We start from the raw sequence: 11,499 nt of genomic DNA, 5'->3' as shown, positions 1-11,499 counted from the left end.
AAGAGAGGGGAGGGGAGAGGAGAAAGGAAGGAAAGACTAGCTTCTTGTCAAAACCAGCTGTCTAACTGGAGAGAAAAGCATTCCATCTTGTCTACTTGCTTGTAACAATGAATTCTAAGTTCCTTGGTCATGGCTACTTGCCCAATGGTTCTTCTGTCCTTTTCTTTATCTCCATTCATCTGCTCATAAGAAAATTGTGGTTCACAAGAGGTGTTTCCTTGAAGGAATCTAGATCACAGATAATACTCATTTGTAAGCTTCCCAGAGTATTCCAGACATCATCCCAGTAGATCTGCACACCTGCTATCTGTTATATCTACTATCCCATTTAAACATCAATGGTTTGTCTACCTTCAGCACCATCTTCCCCTCCATGGAGGGAGATGGGACTTCCTGTCTTGTTATTGATAGGTTATTGGTCTACATGACCACTGCTTTCTGATTTTCATGCTGCTATCTCCCAGGAGGGAAGGAACCCCTATGAAGACAGGTATATGCGCTGAACATTGAGATAACAAATACCTCATCCCAATCATAATTCTAATCAATAGAAACTAGGTCAAAGAAATGAAAGGCCAACAAGGACCAAGTTATTGTTTTTATATTAATAAACAAGCTATCAGTGACTACAAAAGGATAAACCAGTCTGCTAATGAATTGGCAAGAAATAGCCAGGGACCAATGCAGAAGCCTCCCTTTTTTTTTTCATCTGATTTAAATACAAGGATACATTTGTAAATGCAAGGTGGGCTTTCCTTTTCCAGTGGATGGAGAATTGTGGACTGACCCACCTAGTTCATTATGTAGAATAGTACAAATCTACTTCTCCCTAACCTAATATCTTAAGAGAATGTTCTTGGTCACAATGTCTTCTCTCCATGCAATGCCTCACGATTCAGCTCTTTCCTCTTTGTGGCTTATTCATCCAGGAATGTTGAGGCAGCCAAAGGAAAGAGAAGGAAGAAAGCTTACTCATTTCTTGAACACCTTGACCAAGACTTTTCTTCTACTTATATTCTGAAATGCAAGCGCTAGGAGTAGGAGGGAGGGCTGGAAACACAAACTAGCAAGACAGGCACTTCCTGGCCAAAAATCTATACAAATTTTTGTATTACTGGTTTAGTGACCAAAAGGGTAACCTGATAGCGTAGGACAAGTCCATGTGGCTGTGTCATTGAGCAGACACATTCCAGTGAAAGCATTTCTATTAACATTGCAGACACAGCTTTATTACTCAAGAGGGAGTAAACAGTAGAACTTTTCTATAATAAAACAAAAATGTGAGGATAAAAAAGAGACAATCTGTTTTCTCCAATGATTTTTTTCCCTGAACTTAGGCCTTAGCACCAAGCCTGTGGTTATTAGAACTACGATGTGCACAGGTGACCTTGTTCTACCTTCAGGTCACACTCAGGTTCATAGTGCTATGTCACAGGATCAAGTCGAAAGTCAACTCAGAGAGTTTAGGCTCTGTGTTTATTTTGTTTTTATCACAAAATATCTAACACTGTATAATTTATAAAGTACAAAAATTCACTGGTGGCTGGAGATATGGCCTAGTGGCAAGAGTGCCTGCCTCACATACATGAGGCCCTGGGTTCCATTCCCCAGCACCACATATACAGAAAATGGCCAGAAGTGGCGCTGTGGCTCAAGTGGCAGCGTGCTAGCCTTGAGCAAAAAGAAGCCAGGGACAGTGCTCAGGCCCTGAGTCCAAGCCCTAGGACTGGCAAAAAAAAAAAAAAAAAGAAAAAAGAAAAAAGAAAAATTCACTGGTTACTGTTCTGAAAGCCCAAGACCAAAGGGCCAGCAAATACCATGGTCTTATGGGGGGACCTCTTTCACATAGATGGCACATCTCTGTCCTCCAAGCCATCTTTATGAAGGCAATAATCTCATTTATAAGGTCTCCACCCTCATTACTTAACCTTACACCATCACATGGAACATTAGGGTCCTACATTTTCATTGAGAGGTTACCATAACAGATCTAATCACAAAATCAGATAGGCTCATCATCCCTTCAAACTATAGCTTGCTTTGCATGCTTATCCTTATAGGTTCCTACCTTTTCCACACTGTGCAGTGTGGGGTAGGGAAAGAGGCGTCATAACACTGTGGCAGTGGCCATGCTCAGGACCGCATGCTTTGAAGAGCCACTGTCTTTGTGTATCTTCCTGGGAACACAGGCTCCTATGTGGCTCTGAAGAAATCATCAGCACTCCCTCCCCTTTGTTAACTCTTCAGTAGCACTGTAAGGTGGAAGTCACTTCCCCTCTCTGTCTGCCTGGTCAAACTTTGGAATATAACTTTCAGAGTTAACAATATGGGCCTCTGAATAACAGAAAAGGCCCCAAGTGCTATCATGTATTTGATTATAAATCTCCCATTAATAAGTACCCAGAGAGAAATTAAAATTTGAAATAAAATCCTCCTCTTTCTTATAAATGAAAATTCAAGGAGATGTTAATGGATAGCTCTACTCTCACTGATTTCTCACTGTGCTCATTCTCGATGGAACCACAAGGAGAGTCTACAGCCTTCCTTGAATAGCAGCTTCAGAGGCTTGATCTACTGGAATGGGCTAACTGTTGCAGTCTTTCCAAAGATTGATTACTGCCATCTTAAGCCTTTCTGGTGTCCTTTTTCTAGAAAGTCACTTTGAAGTGGCTTTCCCCCATCTCCCTCTCCACAAACACTAAAAAAATAAATTTAAAAAAATGAAAAAGAAGAGAAAAAGAAAACACGAGTGATGTCTAGGCTCCTACAGCCAAATAAAGTTGGCAGGATTGGAGTCCTGTACCACATGGCTATTACTAATAAATGGCCCTAGCACATATTTGATAATTTGATGAGAAAATGAGAAAGACAGAGCACATGAAGAAGTGGAAGTCCTTATCTCAGTCTCTATGATAATCAGCTGGTTGCTGTCAACTGTCATGTTGAAAAATCCACCACCAAGAAGTTCATTTTGCACTTTGCTTCCCGTATCCTGGGGGAAACAATCCAATCTTTGCATTCTGCCTCCTCTGTCTGAAAATGACCTTTGAAATATTCATGCTTTGTGAAAAAAAAATCAGAAATGTAAAATGGGTCCCCATGCATATTTTGAGGCTTCTTTCTTCCCCCTGGTATACTTGGACACATTTAAATCTTAGCTCAGTTTCCATTTTCTGTTAAGCACTGCATTCCCAATCACAGCTATGTGTGTCCATATGCATACCAATTTGGTTTCTACAAGTCTTTTCTCCACGGTGTGTCCAGTTTATGATTCCCCCAGCTGGAATCTACCTTCATTTCCTGAACACAGGCTTCTGTTGACAATGCAAAGTTTCTTCACTGTCTCCCCTCTCTCAGCCCAGCTGAACCTTCCCTCTGCCCTGGAGTCCTGCAGGGAACTGTTAGCTCTAGTTACCACTTCTTTTTTCTTCTTCTTGTTATAAATCCATCTACCCTGGCTGCTAAGATCTTCTCCTTCTTGAGGAAATGTCTGTCCTTTTCCTTATCATTGTCTTCCACCAATTCCCATTCACTTTTCCTCTGCTTCTACAGTGGTGTTTTTTTTTTTGGGGGGGGGGTGTTGGAATCCTAGTGATCCCATTTCTTTTGAAAATTAAAGCGAACCAGATTCTTAGGGACAGAGTAGTCCAAGTATGTGCTTTCAAGTTGTCCTTTGTAGCCTTGCATTTGTAAAACTACCATTGAACAAATATTTCCCCATTAACCTAGGAGTACATGAATCATGAATACCTAGGTTTGAAAAGGGCCCTCATTCAGGAAAAGCCTTCTGTCACTATTGCAGCTAGTAGCCAGCCCTTTCTCTGTTTCTGTTGTCTCTGTCTCTCTTTCACACATACATACACACACACACACACACACACACACACACAGAGAGAGAAAGAGACAGAGAGAGAGGGAGAAAGAGAGATAGAGATCGACAAAACATGGCTTAGCACCAATCTAGGTTTCTGAATCTGTAACTCCCATAAGAGCATTCCTGTGGTAGAGGGCCTCAAGTCCTGTTGATGTTTCCATCATAGACCCTTTCTGAAGAAAGAGAAAATTTAGGGTGAATGATGGTACTGGCCTACCCATGCTTTAAACAGACAATCAAGAAGCTGGCATGAAGAAAATGATTGAAGAAACACAAAAGAAGAAAGCATGTTCTAAATGTTGGCAGGGATAGTCAGTCCCACTAGATGCACCAGGCTTCAGAGTGGGATGGTCCTGGCTCACCTTGGGCAGAACTGTGACCTTATTAAAGAATGGTCTGTGTGCTTTATCTGAATATTTACTTTTGTTTTCCTATTTCTCACTTCCCTGGGCTTCTTACTATTATGGTGGCAGAAATTTTACCTTAGGAGAAAGGATGCATAAAATGTTGTGATCTGTTAAATCTCTCCTCAAGAGAAACTCAGTTCTCTAAATGCTAGTTTTTGGGTTCATTTGTGTGTCTCCCAAACAAATATAACCTCAATTGACAGAGATTTCCAGCTTCATCAACACCAGGAGCAGTAGCTGAATGGGAACCAGATTTTCAAATGCAAGACTTATAAGCTGTTTCAAGGCTTGGAGCACACAGCGCTTTCTGTGTAGGTCTGGCCTGAACCTGCCTTAAAGCACATCTAAGAAAACAGGGCCCTGGACAACCTTGATTTCCTGTATCTCTGCATTGCCTGGGAGCCCAACCTGAGTACTTTCTTGCTTCCAAAGAGCAAGAGATTGCAGCCTCAGCAATCACATTAACCTTTTATTCTCTGCACTCAAATTTATCCCAGTCCAACCCCTGCATCTTGGTCTTCAATGACATAACACCAGCTCTTATTCCTAGATCTACTAACCTGCCTCTCCATGTATTGCTGCTTTATCCAAATTTTCAACATCCTCATGCACTTTGTGAGTTTCCATGGCTTTCCTTGCACTGTCAATCCCCTACTCTATACCCTTGGCATAACCTCTGCTGAGGATTACAATTCCCCTGGGCTTCCCCCTCAGGGGTTGTTGCTTGGCTCATCATAGACACTCACTAGATAGGCACCTACTGTGCATTTTTACAAGGTGCAAGTGTGTACTGACCACATCCTATGTGCCAGGTGCTGCTTTGCAGCAGACTAGAAGACTAGCTCAAAAATTAAAGATGAAAAAAGCCACCAATAAACTCTGGATCCTTGGGGATTGATACAACTCTTCATCAGTTTATAAGTTTGGGCCATAATTTACATTTTCAATGTGCATTAACAGAGCCGTAAACCAGGGGAATTAGGATTAGACTACGTTTATGGGGTCAGATTTGGGTTCAAATGAAAACCTTCTTACTGTTGGATGACTTGAAGTAATAAATCTCATCAAAGAGCATAAGGAAGCCTAAGAAAGCTGCTGAGGAAATACTACTCTAACTTATCTGACATCTAGGAGAAGTAGAAGGATGCTGGACAAAAATCCAGAAATAATGATGTCACTAGTCCACACCTTCCTAAACCTGGAATATAGTTAGTCGGCCCTCACCCAGCCATATAAAGTCATTCCATCCAATGGGAATATTACTAACAGCTAAACTTGTGGGAATATAGCAGTGCTCAAGATCACAATTGTTGCCTTCTTTAAGAGCATATAGTACATAGTTCATCTATAGCTCCTACGGCTCCTCCTGTAACTTCCCCAGCAGCAAGTCCAGCCAGCACCATTTCCCAGAGATAATACAGGGTATTCCATAGAAGATTTCAGGGAGCAGGGAGTGTCGATGATTGCAGGTAGTCATGGGTGTATTTATTGGGTTCTGTAGTAGTGATTGTTGATGCAAAGCTGTCTCCCTGGAGTCTCTGGGTGACATTTGTTACTTGGTCTCTCAGTTCTTAAACAGAAATTCTGTCCTTTCCACTGAACTGCTCCTCCTTTGCTAATGTTTTGTCTCCCCCAAGTCCCAGGCAGAACATTTGACATTTGTTATTGGTACAAGAGCATCATTTGCTGAGTGTGAATGAAAAAATAAAAGTTTCCCCAAAGGGGGAAAATGAATGATGATCTCAGAGATCCTCACCCTTCCCCTCCTTCAAACACAGCAGCAATCCACAGCCATACAGGGCCCTGGCAGAGAGCTGTCCTAATCATTTTTACATTCTAGACTTGTGGAGCTCTGTAATAAAATGACCATACACATTTCAGTGAAGGCAGATGGAGTGACAGGATCGGGCAGGATTGGGGCTTCTGACATGACTGTCATCCCAGAAGTTCCATTTCTCTAATCACCAAAGTTTCCCTGAGAACTGGGTGCCACCTAGGTGCTTGGAATAACAATAATAATTCCTGATCCCTTCTCTCCAGTGCTTACTGCTTAGTGGTGGTGTCTAATGTCAATCCACTATTTATACAAATAAGTGTATGCTTGTAACTCTGATATAATATGAATAAAGGAGATGTGTTCCTCTGAGAGTCTAGAACAAAAAGAACTGGATTGGTATTCCTGCACTCTCAAACTCAACTAACAAATTAGTTAAATATATAATGATGAACCCAAAGAGAGTTCTAAGCAGGATGGTGTTAAAGGAGATAAACTGGCATGACATACCAGACCCTACCTACAGGCAGGCTAGGAAGAATATGGAAAGTCCCTGAGGAAAATGAAGAGGGTAGCAAGGAAGAGGGAAGACCCCATCCGGCTTCAAATGCCATGTTTCTATCCTGTCGTTGCTGTCTCAGATCACCTGCATAAAGTACACCTAACCCTTCATCTCTGGAGGTTCTTCAGCCATAACTTCAACCAATTAACAGCAAGTCACAGATATGCAGAAAAAATTCTATGGTACTGAACATATGCAGAATTTTGGTCATTATTCCCTAAGTAATGTAGTCTAGCAACTGTTTGCTTAATACTCACATTGTATAAGAAATTATGTGTAGCTCAGAGATGTTTGAAAGCATATATGTTTGGTGTATGTGTGTGTGCATATGTGTGCAATTTCACATGACACACTTGTGTATTCTCAGATTTAGGTGCCCACTGAAGTCTTAACCGTAGTTGGGATAACTGTGGTTCTCAGTGAGGAGAGACAATAGTCCTTTTGTTTATCCTCCTAGTGTTTGCTTATTGAGGAGGCACTTTTTCCTGAAATAAGGAGGAAGAGGAGAAATCTAGTCTGGCAAGATATAGGAAAAGAAAAGCAGCCCCACCTTATAGGAAGTAACATTGTAGAGTTACATTCAGTTACCAGGGGGTGAAGTGACTTGATCATTGTGGTCAATGTAGGGGCCAGAGAGGACATGGGCAGGGGGGAGGGATGTGAGCATCTGTTCTTGGCATAGGTTGGTTTAGAACTCATTCTTTTCTATTATTAGCATAGGACCTGTTACGTTTCCCATACTCCTTCTTCCTGGTCTCCTAGCCCTTCAGCCTCCAGTGTCATTCAGTGTAAATCTTTCTTGGAGAGTTGTTTCTCCTTGTGGTCATACAGTAACAGGCTACTAAACCTGCCTGTGGGGTGAGTTACGAGCTGGTCCCTGGAGCCCCAGCCTCATTGCCCACAGAATGAATTGTGGAGCTCCAGGCTGCTGGGCTTTTTATTTATTTATTTGTTTGCTTTAGCATATTTTAATCTGATCATTAAATTGCAATCTGCCACCCATCCCCAGCTCTGACTGTCTTCAGATGGAACAGATTTTTCATAGGTAATGATACCTATAAACTTTGGGGATGGCAGCTATCAGAGCAAACTGGGAGGGGGAGGGAAGGGGTTGCAGCAACACGTCTTACTTGACTAAACCTTGGCCATGTTTCTATTGTCCAGGGCTCAGGCCCAACCTAACCCAGCGTGGATGGTGCTTATGGCCTTTTGCAGCCTGAGAAATCTGCCTTAAGAGGGCAGAGGTGAGGCTCCACCTCTGATCACCTCAAGCAAAAAAAAAAAAAATCATCCCTACTCCATATCAGACATGGCAGTAAAGGTGTCACACAACCTGCCTTTATGGTGTCGCATGGGGAGAAAGCTGCACTGATAAATCAAAGGCAAAAAGGTTGCCAGATGGTGCTATGGAGACATCATTCTCTAGGTCATCCTTCTCATCTAATGCCACTTGGTACTTGGTAGATTGCCATTGGACAACTGGGCCATGACCCTGCACACAGTTGTAGTATGGGTATCACCAATGATTCTAGCATGTCAGAAGGTGTGCTAAGATGCTTCTTTGGAGCCGCATAGAACAGGTGTCATGATTACAGTTCTGCAGCTGAGGAAACAGACAGGGACTGTAGAGTAAGTTTCTTCAGGAAGTATCAGGATTAGAGAAGTTTATGTTGCTCTAAAGCAGCCTCAAAGGTACATTTCAAAGATGGGCTAATAGAGATTCTAGGAAATTGTAGCTTCCAGTTGAACAAAGTGGGTAAGAAATCCTGCCAATTGCCTCTAATTTAATCACATGATATATTACATCCTTGATATATTACATCCTTGATACAAAAAAAGGTGCTTTGAAGATGTGGTTGCACAGTGGGCAGGAAAAGATGTTGCTAGGTGATTGTGTTTATGGTGGACTATGCATACTTGTAAGGGCTTTGCACATACCTATTGATGTAATTTTCTCAGCAATCCCATCTGCAAAGCAGTGGTCTTGTGGTCAACAGGATTAATGAGATCCTATGTGCAGGTGCCCACCCGTTGGATTCCCCTTTGTATTCCACCAACACAATAATGTGTCCTTCCACTCAGGTCAGGCAACACAGGAAAAAATGTACTGTTGTTGGCAAACTACTCCAAGCTATTGAACAATTTATAAATTCATAAATGGGGGCTCAAGACCCAGTGGCTTTGTAGTAGCCCCATTTAGTCTGTAAAGTTGAGTAGCCCAATTCAGTTGATGGCCTAGGAGCTGTTCCTCTGTTTCTCACCTTTCCCATCTACTCTGAGGGCTCAGGAAACATTTGCAGAAAGAAAACACCCCACATTACCAGCCAGATACCCAAAAAGGAAGAAAAATGGGAAGGAGTCAGCTCAGATTTCAGTCACTGCTCTCCAACTGCTTCCTATCCCCCATGGATTTCTTGTCAATGATTATTCAATCTCAGGCCTGACCTTTCTATTCTAAATAACACTGCAATATCAGCGCAACCCAGCCTGCAGCTTTTGCAGGAAATTAACTGTATCTGGTTCTCACAGGAGACCCAAGAAATCCCCTCAGTAACTAAACCCAGACTGGTTTGCAGAAAAAAAGACCCAGCATTATCTTCTTCTCATACATTCTTCCTAATACCCGTCTAAATATCACAGAGCTCCCAGCTGTTTAATTCTAATAAATACCCATCTATTCTCAAAACAGACAAATGTTAAGTCTCAGGTGGGCCCCAAGCATTTCATATGGTAGGAAAAGAGAAAATGGAGAGAGAAAGAATCAAGCATTTCCCAGCCAACTGTACACTTCCACCTATGTAAAGTAGCAACTTGAGAAAAATGGTTAATGGTTTCCAATTGAGCCAGAGCCTGCAGTGACTAATTTCTGGGGGCCATTTTCATAGCAAGTGTCTTCACAGAGATGTCCCTTCTTCACTGCAGCCTTGATATTTCACTGCCTCTCCAGGTGGCTGTAAAGCTATGAGGGGCCAGTTTGGTATGGTTGTCTCTGTGCACTCTGGCAATTGGAGGGCTGGAAGAACAACATGAGCCTCAGAGTGAAGGGCCTAGACTTGTATTGGGAAGTTGGCTTCCATACTCAGAGATGGGGATCAGACCTGACTTCAGATCAGGTCATTATCCACAGGAAATAAAAGAAAGGTGAACACTCAAAAGCCTTCTATGACTTCTTGAATCTGATTTATGTTCAAACAACATGGTCCAAGGGAGGAGGAAGGGGAAGAATCATCTGAAATCCGGACTTGGTGAATTCCTGAATTGGTGTCAGTGATGTGAAGAAATCCTCTGTCCTTCAAGGACTTTGGTTCTTGGAGCAATCTTAGCTTTCTTTAAGTGATTCAGTGGCTTAGTCAAGAAGAGGATCAACTTGTGGAAAATGTGGCTCAATATTCTTTTCTCCCTGTAGTCTGAAAGCCTAAAATCACAACTTCCAGGTGATATTCAGCTTGGAGCAAGGATGCTCAGTCCAGAAAGTCAGACTTGGGGTTTTGATTCAGATCACTTAAGTCCCTCTAGTAGTTAACAACCATTGTGATTCAGGGAAGTCACCGCATTTCACAATTAGGGCAGCTATGGGTTTTGATCCTCTCCATCTCATGGATTGGAATCATCTTCCATCTCTACCACATGTTCTGTACCTCAGTGAGTGGTTCCCTTGGTGTAGTTGATAGACCTTGGCTGGCATAGGAGGAAGTTTCTTCTGGCCACACACAGATGTGCCCCTGCCAGTGTAAAGGTTGAAATCTGCGTCTCTGACGTAAGTTAGTAATCAATTAACATAATATCCATAACATCAAAATAACACCCCATAATGCCACATCGTAGCCCACCAGAAATGTTCTATTGTCATCTGTTGACAACAGAGCTCTATGGAGCCTTTAGGCCACCCCCAAAAAACACCCCACAAGCCACAACTCAAAATCCATAGTTAAAACCCATGGAGCCCTCTACCCTGCTTGTCAAGGAGACTGGACAGCCCTTTGGCCAGGGCCAAAGCAAGTGAGTTTCCCAGATTTGGCTCCACATGACTCTGACAAATTACTAGGAAAGACTCAAAAATGATCACCTATTTGACTGTCAGCTCACATGCCGCTGGATCTCACAGACTCTCCTGGGCTTTGGCTCTCTCCCCGTCAGCAGGAGTTAATGATCTTGTCAGACAACACATCATCTAATCTAAAACTACACAAAACATACACAGAATCCAGTTAAAGAAGAGCATAAGTTTGTAAATAGTGGGGGCCTAATAATAAAAGGTGCACAAGCATGTGTGCGTGTGTGTGTGTGGGCACACACACGCACACACATTCACTTACAGTGGAGGCTATAAACCTGTGGAGACCTCTAAGGAAGGTCAGGTGAGAGGAAGGCCCTGGAAGCCAGGCAGGATTTTGATGGGTAGATATTACTGCCTCCAATTTATTGGTCCAATAAATAGGCACTACATGGTGGGTAAATAAATGTAAAGCAGGTTGGCAGTTTAATGTGGGTGTGTGCATAACCACAGGCAGCCGCCAATGGGTTTTCATGAACTACTCAAAAGGATTTTCCTACGGTTTTCATGGCATCTCATTTTAGGACATACTTGTGACCCTGTCTGATCATGGACAGCTGGGACAGGGTGTTGAAGTGACGTTCATGTCTGGAGATTAGCTCCTTGCTGGGGACTCTAAGGATATCTGCTGATTTGCCAAGTCTTATCCCCTACAAGTCGTTGGGAAGCACTGCCGATGCTCTCTCTCCCATGTATCCCATTCTTTATTTACAGTACAGACAAGGAACATTGCTTTTCAAGTATTTTTTAAACAGAGTGCACAAACTGCAAAGATTCACTTTGCAGCAACAGAGACAATGCTATGTTCATCTCTGTTCCCCAAGCCTC

General features: G+C 42.5%; 1 protein-coding gene across 2 annotated transcripts in view; it reads left to right on the top strand.

Annotated features, from left to right (window-relative positions):
• Pbx1 (PBX homeobox 1) overlaps positions 1–11,499 on the top strand; it is a 293,956-nt gene that overhangs the window by 269,456 nt on the left and 13,001 nt on the right. The window lies entirely within an intron of this gene.

This window comes from Perognathus longimembris, chromosome 11, assembly GCF_023159225.1.
Source record: "Perognathus longimembris pacificus isolate PPM17 chromosome 11, ASM2315922v1, whole genome shotgun sequence".
In the NCBI taxonomy this organism is placed as follows: domain Eukaryota; kingdom Metazoa; phylum Chordata; class Mammalia; order Rodentia; family Heteromyidae; genus Perognathus; species Perognathus longimembris.
Note: the sequence above shows the minus strand (reverse complement) of the source record. Positions and strands in the feature narration are given on the sequence as shown.